The 24,040-nt window shown below is 45.3% G+C and overlaps 1 protein-coding gene and 1 long non-coding RNA gene across 6 annotated transcripts in view; both read left to right on the top strand.

Annotated features, from left to right (window-relative positions):
• LOC146035936 (leucine-rich repeat and fibronectin type III domain-containing protein 1-like protein) overlaps nt 1–24,040 on the top strand; it is a 425,701-nt gene that overhangs the window by 198,321 nt on the left and 203,340 nt on the right. The window lies entirely within an intron of this gene.
• LOC146036702 (uncharacterized) lies at nt 763–17,665 on the top strand. The gene is made up of 3 exons (XR_014460936.1): nt 763–913; nt 2,992–3,050; nt 17,478–17,665. It is a non-coding gene; the product is annotated as an uncharacterized LOC146036702 (long non-coding RNA).

The raw sequence follows: 24,040 nt of genomic DNA, 5'->3' as shown, positions 1-24,040 counted from the left end.
CTGTATTTTATGCGGGGCTGAATATGCTGATGCCGGGGTATTTGTTTTAGCAGCACAGTGAAGAACGTACAGCGTGATAAATGGAGAGATGATATCAGAGCCTGGCGCTATAATCTCTCACCAGAGGACTACGCTTTCTTGTTTCGGAATTAGAATTTCCGAACGCTCCCAGGATCCCGTTTGTTTTTTAGCACCTTTAGCGGAAGGTGGTGCTGGCTATATGTAATCGTGCACTCTCTGCTGGGTTTGTATTTTCGTCCAGCCCTTTCAGGCAATTGTTATTTTGCTTTGTGGATGGCACCTGAATCTGACAGCTTCATAGGTGGTCAGCCTTTCTTCTTGAAAGTCCACTGTTGACCCTATAAATATTCCTGCCGTCTCTTTCCCGCTCTGGCACACACACACACTCGTTGCCAGCATCTTTTATCTTTCCTCTATTTGCTGCATGATCTGAAGAGTCTGCTTCAAACTCAGATGCTAAAAATACACTGACTACAAAGAGCAGCTGTTATAGACGGTCTACATGTCTGAAGAGAAGCACAGTGGGAAATAGTGTGCGCTTATATTCCTTACACTGACAGATACAATGCAATATATAACCCCTCCTGATAAATATCAATTTCCTCCATATAACCCCTCTCAATATCTCTTTACCGCTCCCCAGAACTCTTCCCTATAACACCCCTATTACCAGAAAGGCTTTAACAGAGGTGGGGGTCTGTGTGCAGGCTCCGATTGGACCCCTCCTCTCCGGCGGTTCAATAGACTCTACTGTGCAGGTCTCCGGGAACATGGCGCCTGCTGCTCGTTCCCGTGGAAACCGCTAATGCACATGCACAAATCACTGGAAAATGGGCGCGGCGGACATTTTCCTAGTGATTTTTGATGCTGTTGCCGCTGGACCATCAGAGAGGCGAGTTTAATGAAGTGTACAGTATGTATGGCCACTGCACATTTTGCTCCCATTATAGATACACCAGTGCCTATTACCTAATGTATCTGACCCCCATATTCCCTCCTATTACTCTATATATCATGGGTCTTCAAACTGTGGCCCTCCAGATGTTGTGAAACTACAAATCCCAGCATGCCTTGCCACAATTTTGCTATAAGGGAGTGTTAAAACTGTGGCAAGTAAGGTGACCAACTCATCCCTTTAATTCGGGACACATTAATTACACAGGTTCTGTGGCTGGCTTTCACCTGGTTTTAAACTGCCACACCTCAAGACTCCATTTTACCTGGTTTTAAACTGCCACAGAACCTGTGTAATTAATATGTGTCCCGGATTAAAGCGATGAGTTGGTCACCCTAGTGGCAAGGCATGCTGGGATTTGTAGTTTCACAACATCTGGAGGGCCACAGTTTGAAGACCCATGCTCTATATCAGGCATTCCCAACCACGGTCCTCAAGGCACACCAACAGTGCAGGTTTTAGTGATATCCAGGCTTCAATCAGAATCCAGGTTTAATCAGAATCCCTCAGATACTAATTAATTCACCTGTGCTCAAGCCTGGATATCTACAAAACCTGCACTGTTGGTGTGCCTGAGGACTGTGGTTGGGAATGCCTGCTCTATATGATCTCTCCTTATATTGTAACTCCCCCTATTGCAGTTAAACCTGTCAACCTATTCACTGTCGACCAATAGTGGTTGACCAACTGACTGTCTAATTACTGTTAACCTAATGATCCACACCCCTCTGATTTAGGCCTCATGTTCCCATATCACATGGTAAATGCTCTTCCATGGATCCTTCTATAGCAGTGGTTCTCAACCTCGGTCCTCAGGAGCCCCCAACAGTTCACGTCATACTTGCCTACCCTCCCGGAATGGCCGGGAGGCTCCAGCAAATCGGGTCCCCCTCCCGGCTCCCCGGTAAGGTGGGCAAGGCTCACGCATTGCCCCGCAGCCCCAGCACCCCCCTTACCCGCTGCATCAAATTTCCGATTTTTGCGAGTGCACGGGAGGGGGCTGACTAAAATGATGTGAATTGCGTCATTTTAGCCCCTCCCCCAATCCGCGGACCAGTGAATTGCTGCGAATGGATGTCATGGGGGCGGGGCTTGGTCCTGTCCACCTGATCCCGCCCCCTGAAAAGTAGCCTTGCCTCCTTTCACTCCTCTCTGGGCTTCTCCCGGAGAGGAGTGTAAAAAAATAGGCAAGTATGGTTCACGTTTTCCAGGTCTCCTCACAGAATCACAAGTGGCATAATTAGCCCCACCTGTGGATCTTTTAAAATGTGTCAGTGAATAATGAGAGCACCTGTGCACCTGCAGGGTGACCTGGAAAACGTGAACAGTTGGGGGTCCTGAGGACCGAGGACCGAGGTTGAGAACCGCTGTTCTATAGCCTTACATCCCCTCTCCTCCTCAATTAAAGGCCACCATACACTATGCAATGTGGGCCCATTTTCATCCAATTCCGAGAAATCAGCATTTGTGTGGTGCTGCTCTCATCGGAGCGGAGACAGGTCATACGCGCTGGACGTAAGATATCGGGATCGGACCCCTCTCGGCGGCAAGGTAATGGGGATCCCATACGGTAAATCACAAGCAGAAGTACCGCAAGGGGGATTTGATGGGGAGAAGTCGCATATTGAAATTTCCAATGAATATCGTGCTCCCGACCAGACTCCCGGATACGTGAGGGCACCACATTAGGAGCCCTCCTTTTATTCGTATGCATTTTATTCCTATGCCGGCTTTCCCTACCCCTGATTTACTTCACATTATCCAAATAGATCACCTTCCTGTCACCGTGCCTTTATCTTGCTGCTGACATTAAATCACCACCATCCTTTCTGTATAGTGCTTTCAGGTCTTTGACACCCACATGCATTACATTCTATTTTGAAGCATTACCTTTAAAAGCCTACACTTTAGTCTATTTATCTGTTTTATCTAAATGACTATGCTTTTGTTTTTAACCTTCTGGGCCATGGACCCTGTTACTCGTGTTTTGTACAATGACATATTTCCCACTGCAGATCACAGTAACACTGGACTGATCCACAAGCTGCTCGGCTGACTATGGAAATGTACTAAGGTGAGGGTCCTCTTCAGTTGCCCCCCCCCCCCTCCCCCTTTGGAAGTTCAGAATGGTTAGCTGTGTGCAATAGGATGTTTGGACTTATGGGGTGATTCAGGTTGGCTTGCAAAAGCAAACTCCTTCTTTAATGGACAAAACGATGCTGCACTGCAGCTGGCGCTGAGAGAGAATTAGATTTGGGTGGTGTGTGTTAAAAGTAAAATCTAAATTGCAGTGTAAAATAAAAGCAGCCAGTATTTATGCTGCACAGAAACCAAATACCCTACCCACAGTGCAGCATGGTTTTGTCCAGAATAAACCCCTTAATCCGTTTTGTCCTTATTCAAAACAAGTATCCAAGTGGGTATCAGATTTGGAGACTTCAAATAGCATCATCCATGATTGAATTAGGCAACATTTGCTATGGATTATGATGCACCTGAATGTTCTCATCCATTTGACGGGGTCTTCCCAAACATGGGCGGGGGGGTGTAAATCAGAAGTGACCAGCTTAATTTTGGGGGTTATTCAGGCCCGAACGCTGGTGGGTGACATCACAGGGCCCTGCGATCAGATAGTTGCCACCCAGACAGAGTGAAAACCATGTGCAAGCGTGCAAATGGCTTGTAAAATCTTGTCAATCAGTAGCCAATTGGGGGCTGCAGTGGAGATTTGTTCCCTCCCCTGCAATGGAGACGGGAGGGAAGAAGCCATGATCCCCATCAGAGCACTCATATTTCCTTGCCTCTAGGTAGCAGCTGCGGTGGCTGGTTTGCATGTCCTCATGGGCTAAGCAGATTGCCGATAGTGTCAGAGATGATCCGATACTGTTTCCTAAGACTCCGTTCGGATCAGTAATGCAGCAGGTCAGCCCTCTGTAGAGCACCTTCGTAGCTTCTGTGCAGAACACCTGCTGCCTGTGTATGTGGCGCATAGTACTGCAGTCCAGTAACAAATCCCCCCCGCCTCCCCCACCACCCCTCTCCTTTGGGGCATTATGATTTTAATAAAACTAGATATTGTGTTTATTTCCTATTAGGTTACTGCCATCCAGCACACATAATACACAGAGCATCACGTTTTATGTGTGTACGTTTTTTTTAACCTCATTTAGGGATTACTGCGTCTGCATACAGCTCAGGTGTAAGAACACATTTGGGGCATTCGTTAATGGAGTTCTCCAGATAGAAATAACTGTTGCCATCTCCCCATTCTAATAGTAAATGATTTTTATATTTACCAAGCCAGTGGTCTAGCACTGATAACGAAGCCTACACTCCACTAATCCTCCATCTCCAGCCTGCGTGATGGGACTCACTGCCGCATACCCCCTATGCTTCCTGTTAAATGGTAATTGGTTATATGTCCATATAATTACATTTTAATGCATTGTAATTCATTAGAACATATTTTTCTAGCTGATTTCTAGAACATATCTTATAGCAAGCAGGATTGTTTGATACATTAGCGTGCAAACAAAGAGCTGGGAGAATACCATCTAGATAAGCACAGTCATAAAATATTTTACCATTATGGGGAGGACGAGGGGTCACTGTGGAGGACCATTATAAAGTCTCAAGATGTTTTTTAGCATTATTATTACTACAGACAGTGGCAGTTCCTACCTCAGTGTAGGAGGGGGGTTGCCGCTGGCTGCAATGCTCCCCCCGCTTGTGCTTCCCCTGTTGGTCCCGCCGCATTACCAAGATGAGCGCATGCGCAGTATTGTCCTCAGTACTGCCCATGCCCCCAGCTTTTAACCCCTTCCTGACAGAGCCAGTTTTTGCGTTCCTGACAGAGCCCTTTTTTTCAAATCTGACATGTATCACTTAAGTGGGGATAACTTTTTTTTGCTTTTACTTATCCCAGTGATTTTGAGATTGTTTTTTCGTGACACATTGTACTTCAAATTAGTGGTAAATTTGGGTCGATACAGTCTGTGTTTTTTTGTGAAAAATACCAAAATGTCGTGAAAAAATGGAAAATTTTGCAATTTGCAAAATGTTAAATTTTCTGCTTGTGAGACAAATAATCATACCACTCAAAATAGTTAATAACTAACATAGACCATATGTCTACTTTATGTTTCCATCATTATTTCAACTTCCTTTTAATTTTTTTGGACACTAGGAGGCTTACAATATGAATAGCAAATTCTCAAATTTTCAAGAAAATTTCAAACACTGATTTTTTTAGGGACCAGTTCAGTTCTGATGTGACTTTGAGGGACTTGTATGTGAGACACCCCCATAAATGATACCATTTAAAAAACTGCACCCCTCACAGTATTCAAAACAGCATTTTGGAAGTTTGTTAACCCTTTAGGTGTTTCACAGGAATTAAAACAAAGTGTAGGTGAAATTTCAAAATTTCATTTTTTTTGCAGATTTGCAATTTTAATACATTTTTCTAAAGGAACACAGTACATTTTACTAGAGAAATGTGACTAAAAATTGATTCCCCCAATTCTTTTGTTTTCATAAATATCCTATATGTGGCCCTAGTGTGCACGTTGACCAAACCACAGGCTTCATAATAGAAGGAGCACCTACTTGATTTTGGAGCCTCCTTTTTATGAGATTATTTTTTAGGCACCATGTAGGTTTCTAGGCACCATAAGATGCTAAAATTTAGGAACCCCCCCACAAGTGACCCCATTTTGCAAACTACACCCCTCAGGGAATTCATCTAGGGGTATAGTGTACATTTCAAACCCCCAGGGGTTTCACCAATTGTGGTACAACTGGGCAGTGAAAATGAAAAATTAAATTTTTTACACAAAAATGCAGTTCTGGCTCAAAATTTTTCATTTTCAGAAGGTATGAAGGAGAAAAAGCACCCCAAAATCTGTGCCCCAATTTCTCCCGAGTACGGCAATGCCTCACATGTGACCAAAAAATACCATTTGGGTGCATGGCAGGACTCAGAAAGGAAGGAGTGATTTTTGGATTTTGCAGCTCAGATTCTGGTGGAATGTTGGTGGGTGCTATGTTGCATTAGCAAGACCCCCCAAGCACCAATACAGTGGAACCCCCCCACAAGTGACCCCATTTTGCAAACTACACCCCTCAGGGAATTCATCTAGGGGTATAGTGTACATTTCAAACCCCCAGGGGTTTCACCAATTTTGATACAACTGGGCAGTGAAAATGAAAAATTACATTTTTTTACACAAAAATGCAGTTCTGGCTCAAAATTTTTCATTTTCATAAGGTATGAAGGAGAAAAAGCACCCCAAAATCTGTGCCCCAATTTCTCCCGAGTATGGCAATGCCTCATATGTGACCAAAAAATACCAGTTGGGTGCATGGCAGGACTCAGAAGGGAAGGAGTGATTTTTGGTGGTGGAATGTTGGTGGGTGCTATGTCGCATTAGCAAGACTCCCAAAGCACCAATACAGTGGAACCCCCCCACAAGTGACCCCATTTTGCAAACTACACCCCTCAGGGAATTCATCTAGGGGTATAGTGTACATTTCAAACCCCCAGGGGTTTCACCAATTTTGATATAACTGGGCAGTGAAAATGAAAAATTACATTTTTTTACACAAAAATGCAGTTCTGGCTCAAAATTTTTCATTTTCAGAAGGTATGAAGGAGAAAAAGCACCCCAAAATCTGTGCCCCAATTTCTCCCGAGTACGGCAATGCCTCACATGTGACCAAAAAATACCATTTGGGTGCATGGCAGGACTCAGAAGGGAAGGAGTGATTTTTGGATTTTGCAGCTCAGATTCTGGTGGAATTTTGGTGGGTGCTATGTCGCATTAGCAAGACCCCCCAAGCACCAATACAGTGGAACCCCCCACAAGTGACCCCATTTTGCAAACTACACCCCTCAGGGAATTCATCTAGGGGTATAGTGTACATTTCAAACCCCCAGGGGTTTCACCAATTTTGATACAACTGGGCTGTGCAAATGCAAAATTACATTTTTTACATAAAAATGCAGTTCTGGCTCAAAATTTTTCATTTTCACAAGGAATGAAGGAGACAAAGCACCCCAAAATCTGTGCCCCAATTTCTCCCGAGTACGGCAATGCCTCACATGTGACCAAAAAATACCATTTGGGTGCATGGCAGGACTCAGAAAGGAAGGAGTGATTTTTGGATTTTGCAGCTCAGATTCTGGTGGAATGTTGGTGGGTGCTATGTTGCATTAGCAAGACCCCCCAAGCACCAATACAGTGGAACCCCCCCACAAGTGACCCCATTTTGCAAACTACACCCCTCAGGGAATTCATCTAGGGGTATAGTGTACATTTCAAACCCCCAGGGGTTTCACCAATTTTGATACAACTGGGCAGTGAAAATGAAAAATTACATTTTTTTACACAAAAATGCAGTTCTGGCTCAAAATTTTTCATTTTCATAAGGTATGAAGGAGAAAAAGCACCCCAAAATCTGTGCCCCAATTTCTCCCGAGTATGGCAATGCCTCATATGTGACCAAAAAATACCAGTTGGGTGCATGGCAGGACTCAGAAGGGAAGGAGTGATTTTTGGTGGTGGAATGTTGGTGGGTGCTATGTCGCATTAGCAAGACCCCCAAAGCACCAATACAGTGGAACCCCCCCACAAGTGACCCCATTTTGCAAACTACACCCCTCAGGGAATTCATCTAGGGGTATAGTGTACATTTCAAACCCCCAGGGGTTTCACCAATTTTGATACAACTGGGCAGTGAAAATGAAAAATTACATTTTTTTACACAAAAATGCAGTTCTGGCTCAAAAATTTTCATTTTCAGAAGGTATGAAGGAGAAAAAGCACCCCAAAATCTGTGCCCCAATTTCTCCCGAGTACGGCAATGCCTCACATGTGACCAAAAAATACCATTTGGGTGCATGGCAGGACTCAGAAGGGAAGGAGTGATTTTTGGATTTTGCAGCTCAGATTCTGGTGGAATTTTGGTGGGTGCTATGTCGCATTAGCAAGACCCCCCAAGCACCAATACAGTGGAACCCCCCCACAAGTGACCCCATTTTGCAAACTACACCCCTCAGGGAATTCATCTAGGGGTATAGTGTACATTTCAAACCCCCAGGGGTTTCACCAATTTTGATACAACTGGGCTGTGCAAATGCAAAATTACATTTTTTACACAAAAATGCAGTTCTGGCTCAAAATTTTTCATTTTCACAAGGAATGAAGGAGACAAAGCACCCCAAAATCTGTGCCCCAATTTCTCCCGAGTACGGCAATGCCTCACATGTGACCAAAAAATACCATTTGGGTGCATGGCAGGACTCAGAAAGGAAGGAGTGATTTTTGGATTTTGCAGCTCAGATTCTGGTGGAATGTTGGTGGGTGCTATGTTGCATTAGCAAGACCCCCCAAGCACCAATACAGTGGAACCCCCCCACAAGTGACCCCATTTTGCAAACTACACCCCTCAGGGAATTCATCTAGGGGTATAGTGTACATTTCAAACCCCCAGGGGTTTCACCAATTTTGATACAACTGGGCAGTGAAAATGAAAAATTACATTTTTTTACACAAAAATGCAGTTCTGGCTCAAAATTTTTCATTTTCATAAGGTATGAAGGAGAAAAAGCACCCCAAAATCTGTGCCCCAATTTCTCCCGAGTATGGCAATGCCTCAGATGTGACCAAAAAATACCAGTTGGGTGCATGGCAGGACTCAGAAGGGAAGGAGTGATTTTTGGTGGTGGAATGTTGGTGGGTGCTATGTCGCATTAGCAAGACCCCCAAAGCACCAATACAGTGGAACCCCCCCACAAGTGACCCCATTTTGCAAACTACACCCCTCAGGGAATTCATCTAGGGGTATAGTGTACATTTCAAACCCCCAGGGGTTTCACCAATTTTGATACAACTGGGCAGTGAAAATGAAAAATTACATTTTTTTACACAAAAATGCAGTTCTGGCTCAAAATTTTTCATTTTCAGAAGGTATGAAGGAGAAAAAGCACCCCAAAATCTGTGCCCCAATTTCTCCCGAGTACGGCAATGCCTCATGTGTGACCAAAAAGTGGCAGGACTCAGAAGGGAAGGAGTGATATTTGGATTTTGCAGCACAAATTCTGGTGGAATGTTGGTGGGTGCTATGTCGCATTAGCAAGACCCCCAAAGCACCAATACAGTGGGACCACCCCACAAGTGACCCCATTTTGCAAACTACACCCCTCAGGGAATTCATCTAGGGGTATAGTGTACATTTCAAACCCCCAGGGGTTTCACCAATTTTGATACAACTGGGCAGTGAAAATGAAAAATTACATTTTTTTACACAAAAATGCAGTTCTGGCTCAAAATTTTTCATTTTCAGAAGGTATGAAGGAGAAAAAGCACCCCAAAATCTGTGCCCCAATTTCTCCCGAGTACAGCAATGCCTCATGTGTGACCAAAAAGTGGCAGGACTCAGAAGGGAAGGAGTGATATTTGGATTTTGCAGCACAAATTCTGGTGGAATGTTGGTGGGTGCTATGTCGCATTAGCAAGACCCCCAAAGCACCAATACAGTGGAACCACCCCACAAGTGACCCCATTTTGCAAACTACACCCCTCAGGGAATTCATCTAGGGGTATAGTGTACATTTCAAACCCCCAGGGGTTTCACCAATTTTGATACAACTGGGCAGTGAAAATGAAAAATTACATTTTTTTACACAAAAATGCAGTTCTGGCTCAAAATTTTTCATTTTCATAAGGTATGAAGGAGAAAAAGCACCCCAAAATCTGTGCCCCAATTTCTCCCGAGTATGGCAATGCCTCATATGTGACCAAAAAATACCAGTTGGGTGCATGGCAGGACTCAGAAGGGAAGGAGTGATTTTTGGATTTTGCAGCTCAGATTCTGGTGGAATGTTGGTGGGTGCTATGTGGCATTAGCAAGACCCCCGAAGCACGGTGAAATGATGAACCTAATAATCCATAGATGTGTGGTATATTTTAAAACACTCCTTTATACATAGGCCGGGTTTGTCGGGGCAAGTTTCACAGTGGAAAATAGTTTCCTTTCTTATTCCCTTTTTATAGCAAACTTTGCACCTTTTTTGTGTCCTGCCCTTTCTTGCAGTGGAGGGGATTTCGTTCGGAAAATGCTGCCCTGGTACAATACGGGGGCCAGTACTAGAAGTACTGGGGCCCTCTGCCTGCTGGTTCCCAAATACTAGGCCCTTTATGACTTCCTCTTGAAAGTGCATAAATGTCCCCCTCTGGCCGGTAGAACGGAATAGCACGTAAGCGTTATACAGTGCCATCTGGATGATATACACGGCCAGCTTCTTGTACCAGATTTTTGTTTTCCGTAGGGCACTGTACGGCTTCAGTACCTGATCTGAAAGATCCACTCCGCCCATGTACCTATTGTAATCCAGGATACAATTAGGTTTTGAGGTGTGGGTACTGGTACCTCGTACAGGGACGGAGGTGGTACTGTCTCCGTGAATTGTTGTCAGTATAAGGACATCCCTCTTGTCCTTATATTTGACCAACAACATATTTTCGGTGCATATTCCCCTGCTTTCACCCCTTCTCATTACTTGGGCAATGTGCGTTTTTGGGAGGCCTCTTTGGTTCTTGCGCACAGTACCGCAAGCTGCTGTACCTCTTGAACCAAGGGCCTTAAACAGGGGGATGCTGGTGTAAAAGTTATCCACATAGAGGTGATAACCTTTATCCAGGAAGGGGTGCACTAAATCCCAGACAATTTTTCCACTAACACCTACGAGGGAGGGGGGGCATTCTGGCGGTTCAATTCTTGAATCCTTCCCTTCATATACCATAAACCTGTGGGTGTACCCTGAGGTGCTTTCACACAGCTTATACATTTTTATGCCATACCTTGCCCTCTTACTGGGAAGGTACTGGCGGAATTTAACCCTTCCTTTAAAATGTATAAGGGACTCGTCTATGCAAATGAATTTATCTGGGATGTACATCTCTTCAAATTTGGCACTGAAATGATCAATGACCGGCCTGACTTTGAATAGCCGGTCAAAGGTGGGATCATCTCTGGGTGGGCACTGTGCATTATCGTTGTAATGCAAAAATTTAAGGATCGTCTCAAATCGAGCCCGGGGCATGGCCATACGGTAAAATGGGGTGCTGTACAGAACATCTGTACTCCAATATTGCCTAATTTCTGGCTTTTTTACTATGCCCATATGAAACACCAGACCCCAAAACGTCATCATCTCTACTGCATCTACAGGGGTCCACCTAGCAAATGATGACGTGGGGTTTTGAGCAATAAACTGCTGGGCATATAAATTAGTTTGGTCCACCATTAAATTTATAAAATCATCAGAGAAAAATAATTTGAAAAAGTCAATTTCTCTGAGACCTGTGGAATCAAATTGGATTCCTGGCATGGCCAAAAACTCAGGAACCTGGGGCTCAAAATTGTCTGGTGGTGGGGTCCATACGAGATCAATTATTGGGGGGTGGGTCTCAGCTGCTCTACGGGGGCGTCTTTGAGGGGGTCCCTCATCACCAGAGGAGGAAGAGGAGCTTAAGACGAATCCTTCAAATTCCCCGCTTGCATCACTGGCTGTGTCAGAGTCAGAGGCAAGCATGGCATATGCCTCCTCCGCTGAATACATTCTTCTGGATGACTGGGATGACATTTGGGATGACATTTGGGATGCCATTTTTATTTTTGTGTTACTGGTAGTGAAATGTTTCAACACGTGTATAGTGTAGGGGGGGGTACAAACTTTATTTCAACCCGGGGGGTATGTAGTGTGTATGTAGTGCAGAAAAAAAAAAATACTTTATACAAAAAAAAAAAATTGAAGGGGTTAAAAAAAAAAAATTGAAGGGGTTAAAAAAAAAAAAAAAAAAGGTCCTGCGCCAAAAATTGAGCACAGATGTTGGTCAGTAACGTCCGTCACTGAACAGCGCTCAAAGGCAACAGGAATTTGATCAAAAAAAAAAATATATAGATCAACCCTGTGCCGAAAAAGATGATCAGTGATGTACGTCACTGATCAGCGCACAGTGGCCACAGGACACCCACAAAATCACAGTGTGTGTAAAAAATAAATTAAAAAAAGACCCCACAGCACACACAAAAAAAAAAAGGTGATCAGTGATGCGACACTGATTACCAGTGAGGGGCAGCAGGTGCACAACCTTTGGTGCAACTGACAGTGCAACTGGCAGGTATATATATAAAAAAAAAAAACTCTGCACCCCCAAAAAGTTGCTGATCACCTCAGATATAGTGATCAGCACAAAAGGCGGGGGCAGCAGACACAAAATTTAGCACTCTCTATCACTATATCTCTCTATCTCTCACTATCTATCACTCTATGACACTGCAGCAGCAGCACTGACAGTTATATATATGAAAAATAACCCCTGCACCCCCAAAAAGTTGCTGGGGGTGCACAAAAGGGGGGCAGCAGACACAAAATATAGCAGTCTCTATCACTCTCTGTCACTATCTCTCTCTATCTCTCTATCTCTCACTATCTATCACTCTATGACACTGCAGCAGCAGCACTGACAGGTATATATATATATATATATATATATATATATATATATATATATATATATAAAAATACCCTGCGCCCCCAAAAAGTTGCTGATCAGTTAATTTATACTGATCAGCACAAAAGGGGGGGCAGCAGTCAGTTATATAAAAAATATATAGCACAATCTGTCACTATCTCTCTATCTCTCTCTATCTCTCTCTATCTCTCTCTATCTCTCTATCTATAACTCTATTACACTGCAGCAGCACAAAATATAGCACTCTCTGTCACTAGGCCTCTCTATCTCTCTCTATCTCTCTCTCTCTGGGCGGGATGCTATATAGCAGAAATGCGGTAAAAACCCCGTTTTCGGGGTTTCTACCGCATCTCTATATGCTATATGGCGCCTCCGCAGTGTCAGCGCTGCGGAGGGAATCGCCAGCTAAAGCTGGCGAATCCCTGCAGAAGCCTATGGGCTTCTTACCGCAGCGCTGTTTGAGGGATCCGTCACGGATCCCTCCCAGCGTGCCCTGCGGCCGGCGCCGGGGTCTGCGCATGCGCAGATGGACTCCCGGGTCACAGACCCGGAAGTCCAGCGCCGGCACCGCATCGCAAGGGACAGCTCTTACCGCAAGAGCTGTCCCTTGCATGAATAACGGCATATGTTATAGAATATGCCGTTATTAAAAATGCGGTAGCCAGCGATAATGGGCGCGGATGTTACAACATCCCGCCCTCTATCTCTCTATCTAATAATTTGCAGCAGCACAACACAGCACAACACAGCACAGGATGTCACAAGAAGAAGCAAGATCCAGGCAGTGATCAGGAAAGTATTTAGCAAGGTTCTGGTCAGTAAATGGCGACAGCTGGGCACGGTGACCGCACTGCACGCTATTCCAGACCGGAATGGCGTCTGCAGTGCAGTCACCGTTAGTTTAAACCCCCCTCCATGGCTGTGATTGGTCCGTCGGTCCGACGGACCAATCACGGCCTTTGGGGGCAGGCAGGGTGAGGTGGGGTGACACCAGTGTCACCCTTACACCCCGCGGTGATTGGTGCTGTACTTTACAGCACCAATCACCTCCGATCCCGTGTCACCGGCGAACGTTATTCGCCGGTGACACAGAAAACGCTGTAATTGGCTGTTCACACTGAACAGCCAATCACAGCCATCGCCGACGGGGGGGCGGCATGCAGGGACATGTCTGCTGTCAGGGACAGCAGACATCGTCCCTCTGTCACTGCGTCTCTAGACGCAGTGACAGTTAGAAGTCATGACGTATATATACGTCATGTGTCGGGAAGTACTTCCCGGCCATGACGTATATATACGTCAAATGTCGGGAAGGGGTTAATGTGTTGATTCAGCAGCAGCCCATAGAAGCGAAGTCAAGGTCCCGGTGCCTGTACACTGCAGATTACAGGCAACAGTAGTGCGCATGCGCATAGCCCCGATTCTATTGGCTGCAGCCCATAGAGGCATCCCAGAGGGAGGGAACAACTCCTAATAGGACTGCCTTGGGTGACTGGCCGGCTGGACATCCAATAGGAAGTCACTGCCAGTAAGCGTGAAGCCAGTGCAGTCTCACAGACTGCATCTGGCTTCACTGTAGACAGAGCACTTTTGCAGATTTTATCTAGGGGGCCATAGGTAAAAACCACCACTGATTAGTACCCATGTCCAGAACTAGACATGTGTATTATGTTATACTCCAAGTCCAGAGCTGTCCAGAGATTTTATTTATTTACCAGTTAAAAATGACAGCTTCTGCTATGTACTTTCAGTTTGAGCTGTGACAGTTTTTAGCCCAAAAACTCTCCACGTTACCCCCAGTCACTATCTGCTCCTACCTCCAATCTGTCTTCACAGTTCCCTCTTCCCATATCCAGCAATTTTGATACAGACCAGTGTCTCTGCAAAAATTGCTTTCACTTTCTGTTATGACGTCTCTTAGCACACAACGGAGCAATTTGGTCCATTGAGTGGCTTTAGAGGTCAGTGGCGGTACTTCACCTAATTTTTTAAATTTTTTTTGGCTTAACACAAATCTCCCATACTGAATCTCTCAGCACTAATCTCTTGTGCATATCTCTCGGTGTATGGGAGATTTAGGGAAGTATGCTCTAACGGGGTCTGCAACTCTGCATGCAGGGAGATTTCAGGGTATTTTCTAAGTGATCTAACTAGGCTTCTAAAGGGTATCCTATCACCTTCTTTTTCTAGCAATACCTACTCCGCAGCATTACCCCGGCATGTGGCTTTAGGACCTTATTTTGATCCACATGCAATGCTGCGAGTTTGCAGTGTTGCGTGTGAATTAAACGCCGCCAGCTGCTCACACAGCCGCCCACCCCCCCTCGCTGACCATCGAATGATTTGGAATGAGCATGCAAAAGGTGTCTTAGTTTTGTGTGCAGGGCCGGTGCTACGGTGTTCAGCGCCTCCCTGCAAACTCTAAATTTGTGCCCTCCCTCCCATACCTTATAAAAGAGCGCACGCTAGAGGCACATGCCACAAATAAAGGAATGAGGTCTAAAATTACACCACACCGTAGCACAATGTTATTCACATGTAGTGACATTGATTCATATTATACCACACATCAGTTTTCCTTTTTCCCATTACGAAACACAGTGGAGTCCATAATTTACGTTACTTCAGGTATTTGTACACCGTTTACACACATTATGCCACACAGTAGTGCCCCTTATATAATATTCTAATCGTAGTGCCTTTTACACATAATGCCCAGATTAATATGTCTTACACATAATGCCCACAGTAATGCCACTTATACATAGTTTCCAGAGTGAGTAATGCAGAGTAATGGAGGTTACACATAATGCTCGTAGGGGTGCTACTGTTGTTGGCAGCGGCCGCCTGGAGGGGGTGTAGGGTGTCAGTGGCACCCAGGAATGGGGAGAGGGGGGGTGCACGGTGGTGGCTGTGACGGTGCCTTTCTGTTTACAGCCACCACCACACTTCACTGGTATATAGCACTATATATAAGCATGTAATGATGTCGGGCAGGAGGAGGGCAGCGACATTCAGCAGCACGAGCTGAGCGGCGGCCGAAGGTGCTGCAACGGTGGCAACATTTATTTCATTGTCTCCCGTGTCCAGCGCATGGATCTGTGCTGCTGCCGGCACCGCTGCCTGTCATATACTTTGACAGGCAGCAGCAGCCGGCAGCTACAGTCTTGGCTTGGAGGAGAGGAGGAAGCACCTTCAAGGGCCGGCGCCTACCTGCTTTGCAGGCTGTGCTGAGTGGGTAGCGCCGGCCCTGTTTGTGTGTTCCCTTGACGGGAACAAGACAGTCAGCTGCCCTCCTCTGGAAGCCGTGTCACTGCCTAATCTTCATGGGAATGCCCAGCATTTTCATGGGAATACCCATGACATGCTGGGCATTCCCATGGGTGCGTTCCCTCGCCAATGGCACTCGCCCGCATGGTGGGTGCGAACGCTTCATCGAACTAGCAGTTCGACGTGCCCGTTCGTACCCAGCATATGCACACTAGTAAAACATCGGTCCCCCTGGCAAACGCGTGTGGGACTGAATGAACTAGAAACATACCCTCCCCTGACCCTTTTAAAGCCACATTGAAACATGACCTAAGGTTTGTTAGTCACAAGCTCAGCAAAACAGGAAATACCAGCAAAGCATGCTGGGTGGGAGATATAGTTCTACTAGCAAGAAGCATCTAAACCGGAAATCATGAAGGAGCATGTTGGGAGAGGTAACAAAACTGTACAGTAGCTGCTGGGGAGACAAAGTCCCAGCACAACCTCTGTCCGTCTGAGAGACCACTCGTGTTCTGTTTTTTAGAATAAAAAGACAACCTCTACTCTGCAACAGTCTAGCTCTTCACAGAGTATTACAACGCACTGGTGGCTTATTGTTATTACTGGGTATCAGAATCATTATCTGAGATCTAAAAATCAATACCCCTATCTATGGCAACTGTCATAGTGCACGTATCCAGGACTATGTTGTCATGACACCTGTATAGCTCTTTTTTTTTCAATTCAATCATCTTTATTTCATTTTTCTCATATAAAATTACACATAGTTACAGCACATTTACTTTCAGTTACATCACAATTACAGGACACATAGCAAGGCATCTAGAGTAGGTTCTTGTCATCTCTTACATGCTGTTTGGTAGATTCCAATAAGTTTCATTGCATTTTATTGCAGATTAAATATCCATAACCTATTAAATGCATTATTGCTACTAATTTACAGCTACAATTCATTATAAATAAATGAAAAATTAATATGGCATCTGACCTCCAAAACTCAGCAGGTTATACACAAGTGATTTAGGGGGAAATTTACTAAAGGAAATTTGTAAAAAAATAGGTGTATTTGTATCCAGAAATACACTTATTTTTGACATTTACTATCCCGAAAATACGGCAATTCGTATTCGTATTGATAGCACATCAATACGAATATGAATTGCTGTATTTTCGGGATAGTAAAATAAGTGTATTTCTATATACAAATACACCTATTTTTTTACAAATTTCCTTTAGTAAATTTCCCCCTCACTCTATTATGTTACCATCTTACATTTTCCCCTGTTATTCGTGTTCCTCTACAAACACTTGTTTTAGTCCAGTGCCAAAACCTAGATCATTTTGCTGGAACCATTTTCTGGGTAACATAATAATTTGACAACCACTAATGGCCAATTACAAAGCATCTGGTTCATAATACAGATTCTGTTTTATGAACTTTCATACGCACATATAAGTGCATCACGATGGCGTGATCGCGCATGTCAACCCCACAATGCCGCTGGGCGTTGTCTCCAGTGCATATATGAGATTTAATCTTTAGGCATGAGATATTTAACTGATCTCCAAGAGGTCGAGAATGTGATTTTATGAGGACGGCAACACAAGTTTACTGGTATTATATTTAAGTGGTGCTCCTGTTATCCTTTGTCAGTACTGCACAGTTTGATATTTTACCTTCTTGGTTGCAGGATAGAAGACAAAGTTATGCTAATTGGACAAAGACTACCATCAAATTGGAAGTGCAGACTTGCAGCTATATCACGTCTCTGTGGGGTTTCCCTTTTACAGAATTAACACCCAAGCAGTTGCTTGAATTGTTAGAGTAAGGACTAATTCCGGTGATGGCTTTTTCAGATAGTAAAAAAACTGTCCACTTTTATAATGTCTTCATGAACAATAATGAAATGGTTGGATATAGATCCCATGCAGTAGATGTTTCTGGCGACAGGACATACCATGTGAACCTGGAAGGCAAGAGGGAACATGAAAGTTCCAACAGGACACACTTTGGGCCCGGTGACTTGATCCGCTTGACTTGCCACCCTTTACTACAAGGAGTAGATGGTGGCGTGGATAGTCAAATTGGTGTTCCAGGGGCCATTGTTGCTGCCACTGCCATTTCGGGTCACTTGGTATGTTCCATCGGTCATGTGGTCGAAAGCTACTTCCACAGCTTGGGAACCAGCTGCTACCATAATGCAATATGCTGTTGGGACACATGCATGACGGTTTTGTCTGCTAAGAGAAATCACATGATTGGATGCTAAGACAAATGCTAGTGCTGGTCATTCAGTGGTGACATGATAAAACATACAGGCCTCATCTCAAGAGTATGGGGTGGTGACAATAGAAAATTGACACCTTTAGAAGGCGCAGCTGTACTCAAGTAATAAAAAATTTCAATAATTTTAAATAATAATTTTGTTTTAATGAAAAGCAGAAATTTCATATTCCAGAAGTTCACAATCAAATAATGACATACAACATAGAACACATAGATAAAACGAAGAATCAATAATTACTATAATCCTTTTGTGAGGCTTAAATGGTTTGTGTTCAATGTCTTTGGGATGGCCACATCTCATAGTGATGGGATGACCACATCTCCTCATAGCAGTGGGATGGCCACATCTCCTCATAGGAGTGGGGTGGCCACGTCTCCTCATAGCAGTGGGATGGCCACGTCTCCTCATGGCAGTTGGATGGCCACGTCTCTTCATAGCAGTGGGATGGCCACGTCTCTTCATAGCAGTGAGATGGCCACATCACTTCATAGCAGTGAGATGGCCACATCACTTCATAGCAGTGGGATGGCCACATCTCTTCATAGCAGTGGGATGGCCACATCTCCTCATAGCAGTGAGATGGCCACATCACTTCATAGCAGTGGGATGGCCACGTCTCTTCATAGCAGTGGGATGGCCACGTCTCTTCATAGCAGTGGGATGGCCACGTCTCTTCATAGCAGTGGGATGGCCACGTCTCCTCATAGCAGTGGGATGGCCACGTCTCCTCATAGCAGTGGGATGGCCACGTCTCCTCATAGCAGTGGGATGGCCACGTCTCCTCATAGCAGAGGGATGGCCACGTCTCCTCATAGCAGCGGGACGGCCACGTCTCCTCATAGCAGCGGGACGGTCACATCTCTTCATAGCAGCGGGACGGTCACATCTCTTCATAGCAGCGGGGCGGCCACATCTCTTTCATAGCAGCGGGGCGGCCACATCTCTTCATAGCAGCGGGGCGGCCACATTCCTCATAGCAGCGGGGCGGCCACATCTCTTCATAGCAGCGGGACGGCCACACCTCTTCATAGCAGCGGGGCGGCCACACCTCTTCATAGCAGCGGGGCGGCCACACCTCTTCATAGCAGCGGGGCGGCCACACCTCTTTATAGCAGCGGGACGGCCACACCTCTTCATTGGTTTTATCAATGTATTTTATTCAAATGAAAAACAGAACTTCTATGTTTTGGCCTGATCCCATGGGATATGAATTCTTTAGTCTTCTTCTCAATCATGTCATTGATTTTTTTTTTCTCCTTTGTGAACGGGGAAACGAACATTATCCTTGACCTGTTCTCACCTAAGTTGCCTGTGGGAGCTATTCACAATATGTGTAGTAAAGCCAGTGGCGGAACTACCGTGGGTGCAGGGGATGCAGCTGCTATGGGGCCCGGCGGCTGGGGGGGCCCGATAGACAGCAAGCACTCCCCTGCACCGTGCTTAGGTTTTTTTTTTTTTTTAGGGAGCCGTGGCCGCGGCCGCCTGTATTATGTTAAGCTGCTCGCCGGGGGGGGGGAGAGCAGCAGAGTAAGAAGCCGGGCGGGGGATGGGCGGGGGCGCTAGTCCGGAATGTGATATATACATATATATTTATTTGTAGTGGGCTATTGTGGGGAGGACTGGGTACCTGCGGGGTCGCGCACAGCCTGGACGGATGCCCAGCCCGACGCGGACGCTGTGCCTCTATCACAGGCTCACAGCCCCGCACATGAGTAGTAAGGAAGCAGGCTCAGGAAGAGAGAGAGCGAGAGGAAGGGGGGAAGGACGTGGTGGAGACTGAGGAGGAAAAAACGGAGCGCGCGGGAGGGAGAAAAAGGCTGAGCTGACAGGCATTGGGCGGTATTCCTGTGTACTGACAGGTGTAAGGCGCCGGGAGGTGAAGAGGCGCAACTGACAGGCGGCGCTGCAATAGGAGAAAGGGTGCCGCAGGCATGGAGCAGCAATCAGAAAACGGCACTGAGAAGAGAGAGGGAGATACACGTGGGGCAGACTGGCCAGCAGCGACCAACTGACCAGCGGTGGTGAGTCCCTCATTAACCCCTTCACACCCTTGTGAGCACCTGGACACCCATCCTACCCTCCCTGTCTGGGCGATTGATCCCCATGCCCCCAGGACTGCTTATTATCCTCCCTGTCTGGGCACTTGATCCCCCACACTCCCAAGATTGCTTATCTACACCTCCCCTACCTAAAGAGAGAGTAAGGCAGAAAGGGACAGGCTGAGAATTATTAACCCCTTGGCTACTCCCGCCCTAACTCAGTTAAGGAAGCCTCAGGAAAGACACCTGTGCCTGCAACTGACTAAAGACTCTGTTTAACCCCTTGGATTAAAAATACCCCCATCAGGCCCCAGTTGGAGACAAGGAACTTTTGTTAAAGACTCAGTTTGGGACATACCAGAGGAAAGACATAATGTGTAATGGGCTTTGCAGTGTGTCCCATAATGTGTAATGGGCTTTGCGGTGTGTCCCATAATGTGTAATGGGCTTTGCGGTGTGTCTCATAATGTGTAATGGGTTTTGCGGTGTGTCCCATAATGTGTAATGGGCTTTGCGGTGTGTCCTATAATGTGTAATGGGCTTTGCGGTGTGTCCCATAATGTGTAATGGGCATTGCGGTGTGTCTCATAATGTGTAATGGGCATTGCGGTGTGTCTCATAATGTGTAACGGGCTTTGCGGTGTGTCCCATAATGTGTAATGGGCTTTGCGGTGTGTCCTATAATGTGTAATGGGCTTTGCGGTGTGTCCCATAATGTGTAATGGGCATTGCGGTGTGTCCCATAATGTGTAATGGGCATTGCGGTGTGTCTCATAATGTGTAACGGGCTTTGCGGTGTGTCCCATAATGTGTAATGGGCTTTGCGGTGTGTCCCATAATGTGTAATGGGCTTTGCGGTGTGTCCTATAATGTGTAATGGGCATTGCGGTGTGTCCCATAATGTGTAATGGGCTTTGCGGTGTGTCCTATAATGTGTAATGGGCATTGCGGTGTGTCTCATAATGTGTAATGGGCATTGCGGTGTGTCTCATAATGTGTAATGGGCATTGCGGTGTGTCTCATAATGTGTAACGGGCTTTGCGGTGTGTCCCATAATGTGTAACGAGCTTTGCGGTGTGTCCCATAATGTGCAATGGGCTTTGCGGTGTGTCACATCATTTGTTAGGGGCTTTGCGGTGTGTCCCATAATTTGTGAGGGGCTTTGCGGTGTGTCCCATAATTTGTGAGGGGCTTTGCGGTGTGTCCCATAATTTGTTAGGGGCTTTGCGGTGTGTCCCATAATTTGTGAGGGGCTTTGCGGTGTCACATAATTTGTGAGGGGCATTACCCTTTGAAGCAAGGCCACACACTTTTTTATAGAATATGTCCATTCTTTATTTTAGAAAATATCTATTAAAGGGGCACATTTTTACTGTTCACACTAATGGTGGCCAAACACGGCGGGATGCGCACTGGTAGAGACCTGAGTTAGGGGGGGCCCCATTATAAATTTTGCTATGGGGCCCACAAAGTTCTAGTTACGCCTCTGAGTAAAGCTATTGAATTCATAGAGAAATCCGCTTCTCAGAGATAAACCCTTCATGTACTGTAAATAGTGGTCACTTACCAACACAAACAAAGTAGGATTTATTTTTAGAATTCTGAGAAACCCAGTGTACACCATGCACAGAAGGGGAGTCTGGCTGACACAAGGATTGTAGTGCTCTGTACATATCCAATGCTTACAACTGTCTTGTAGGTCAGTTCCATTGTTTGCCCTGCCATGAACTACATAATGTAGAACACTGTTGATGTAGTGGCTGTCATAACTGACGCATATGTGTACAGCTGAGGACTACGGCTACGCTCAAAAACACCAAGTCTGATTTAATTGACCTTTGAAATTTAATATTGTATTTGAAATAGCAAAATTGCGTGAATTATTTTTTTTTATTAACCATTTTTGCTTCTTACCTAGATAATGTAACAACTGTTAAGAACGATGGTAATAGTACAGTATGTACCATTAAAGTTTTATTACATGTTATTATTACATTGCGCTATATAATGAGGAAGGAATCATGTCCCAATCCTGGACACATTTCAGTCGTGTCATTCTAGAACAGAGGGACATTTCTCCTGTTTGATTTGTACACACTGTTCTTTTCCCCTAACAGACTCCGACAATAAGGCTCTGTGGGGAATAAGAGGCTGGGGAGATACATTTTAGAGATGGCTCCTTTCTCTAGACATTCTCCTGCTGATAAATGAAACATAGAGCCAGCTAAATTGGCTGATACATTGCCGGCTCAGGGTGGCTTTCCAGTAGAGGATTCAGCTAGAAAGCTTGCAGCAGCAGCAGTTGTTATTATTAGCACCGCATCTTCTCAGATACATGTATTTATATATCATGTGTAAATAGAATATATATATATATATATATATATATATATTCTCACAAGGGCTCTGCACTCACTAAAATAACTAATTAACTAAATTAACTCACAATAATAAATAGTTTATGTTTTAGTTCATGTATTGATCAATGGATTTAAATTAAACCTGCAGCCCTCGGCATGGGACCCCACTTTTCTGTAGGTTCAACGCTATTGCTCAAAATAATTACCATAAACATAGCTACAGTATAACATCAGTGTTATGGGGCCTACACACATAGCGATTTGTGCCAGAGATTTAGCATGAGAGCTCAAGCATAGGCGATTCCGTACCATAGGGTACCCCAAATCTAGGAATGGTGAGTGACGATGATTAATGAAGTGCAATTAACATATTGATGGGCAGGTGAAAATGCTAAGAACAAGTGAGACAGTTCTGTCATATGAGTGCTGTATCCATGCTTGTGATGCGGTTCATAATTTAGTTTGAAAAACAGTTAATGACAGATTTGAAGATGTGTAACAATGGATGGAGTTCCTCTGCAATGGAGAAGTCAGAGAGAAAGGTTGAAGAGAGGAGTATATTCCGAAGCAATCAAGAGACCTTTCAGAGGAGATGCTTAGTTATATAATGGTAAATCGGTAGAGGACTTGGGAAGGTTCATATGGAAACATTAGAATAGGCGGGATGAAGCAGTAGGGTAGACATGACCAATCAATAGGGTAGGCATGATGAAACATTAGGTTAGGCATGATGTAACATTAGGTTAGGCATGATGAAGCAGTAGTGTCAGGGCTTGGGTATCTGGTGTCCCCAGCTGTGGCAAAAGTGAGCTAGTGGAAGGGTCAGGGAACTGGAACACAGGGGGCTTGAGATAAGAACAGTTTATAGAGCACTGGGCACTGAGGACACAGCTATGAGGGGGAGTTGATGAGACTCTGAACAGAGGCTCGGCGTCTAACCCCATCGACGGTGTTCACCAGGGACCCCCACAAGGAGGTTTGGACTTCGCTGCGTTTAGTGGACAGGTCGTGGCCCTCTGACAGAGTTCCCACACTTTACTGGCCAATCACTGAGGGATGGATAGTGATGGCTGAGTGCTGGTGAACTAGAGTCTTTGGTTTACTCTTGCCCTGGAAGCCAGGGACTGAGTAGTCTTAGGAACTGTTGACAGTGTCGACCTGGGAGCTGTGGACTGCATCGGCCTGGGAGTCAGAGAGAGATGCTGACGGCCTGGAAGCCGGCGATACTTGTCGACAGCCTGGGAAGCTCAGACCTCTTCTCCTTGAAGCTATAGATGTTATTAGCTGGGAGGTAACCTGGCAGGTGAATATTTAACCAGGGAGCTTGAATAGCAGCAGCAGTAGCAGATCACAGGTGACTCTGGAACAGGGAACCTGGTGCCTGGAACGCTGACTTCTGGGGAGTACTCAGGGCAGACAAGTTGTTTAAGGCAAGGAGGAAGGGTGAGAGGACTGACCTATATCCCTGCCTGTCTGTGATTGGCTGCCAGTTGCTGCATCAATTAACCCCAGGAAGCACCTGTTCACACCTTGATCACATGATCAAGTGCACAGATCAGAGTATCAA

Source organism: Crinia signifera, chromosome 9 (assembly GCF_055691185.1).
Source record: "Crinia signifera chromosome 9, ASM5569118v1, whole genome shotgun sequence".
NCBI classification, from domain to species: domain Eukaryota; kingdom Metazoa; phylum Chordata; class Amphibia; order Anura; family Myobatrachidae; genus Crinia; species Crinia signifera.
This window is presented reverse-complemented; position numbering and strand designations above follow the sequence as displayed.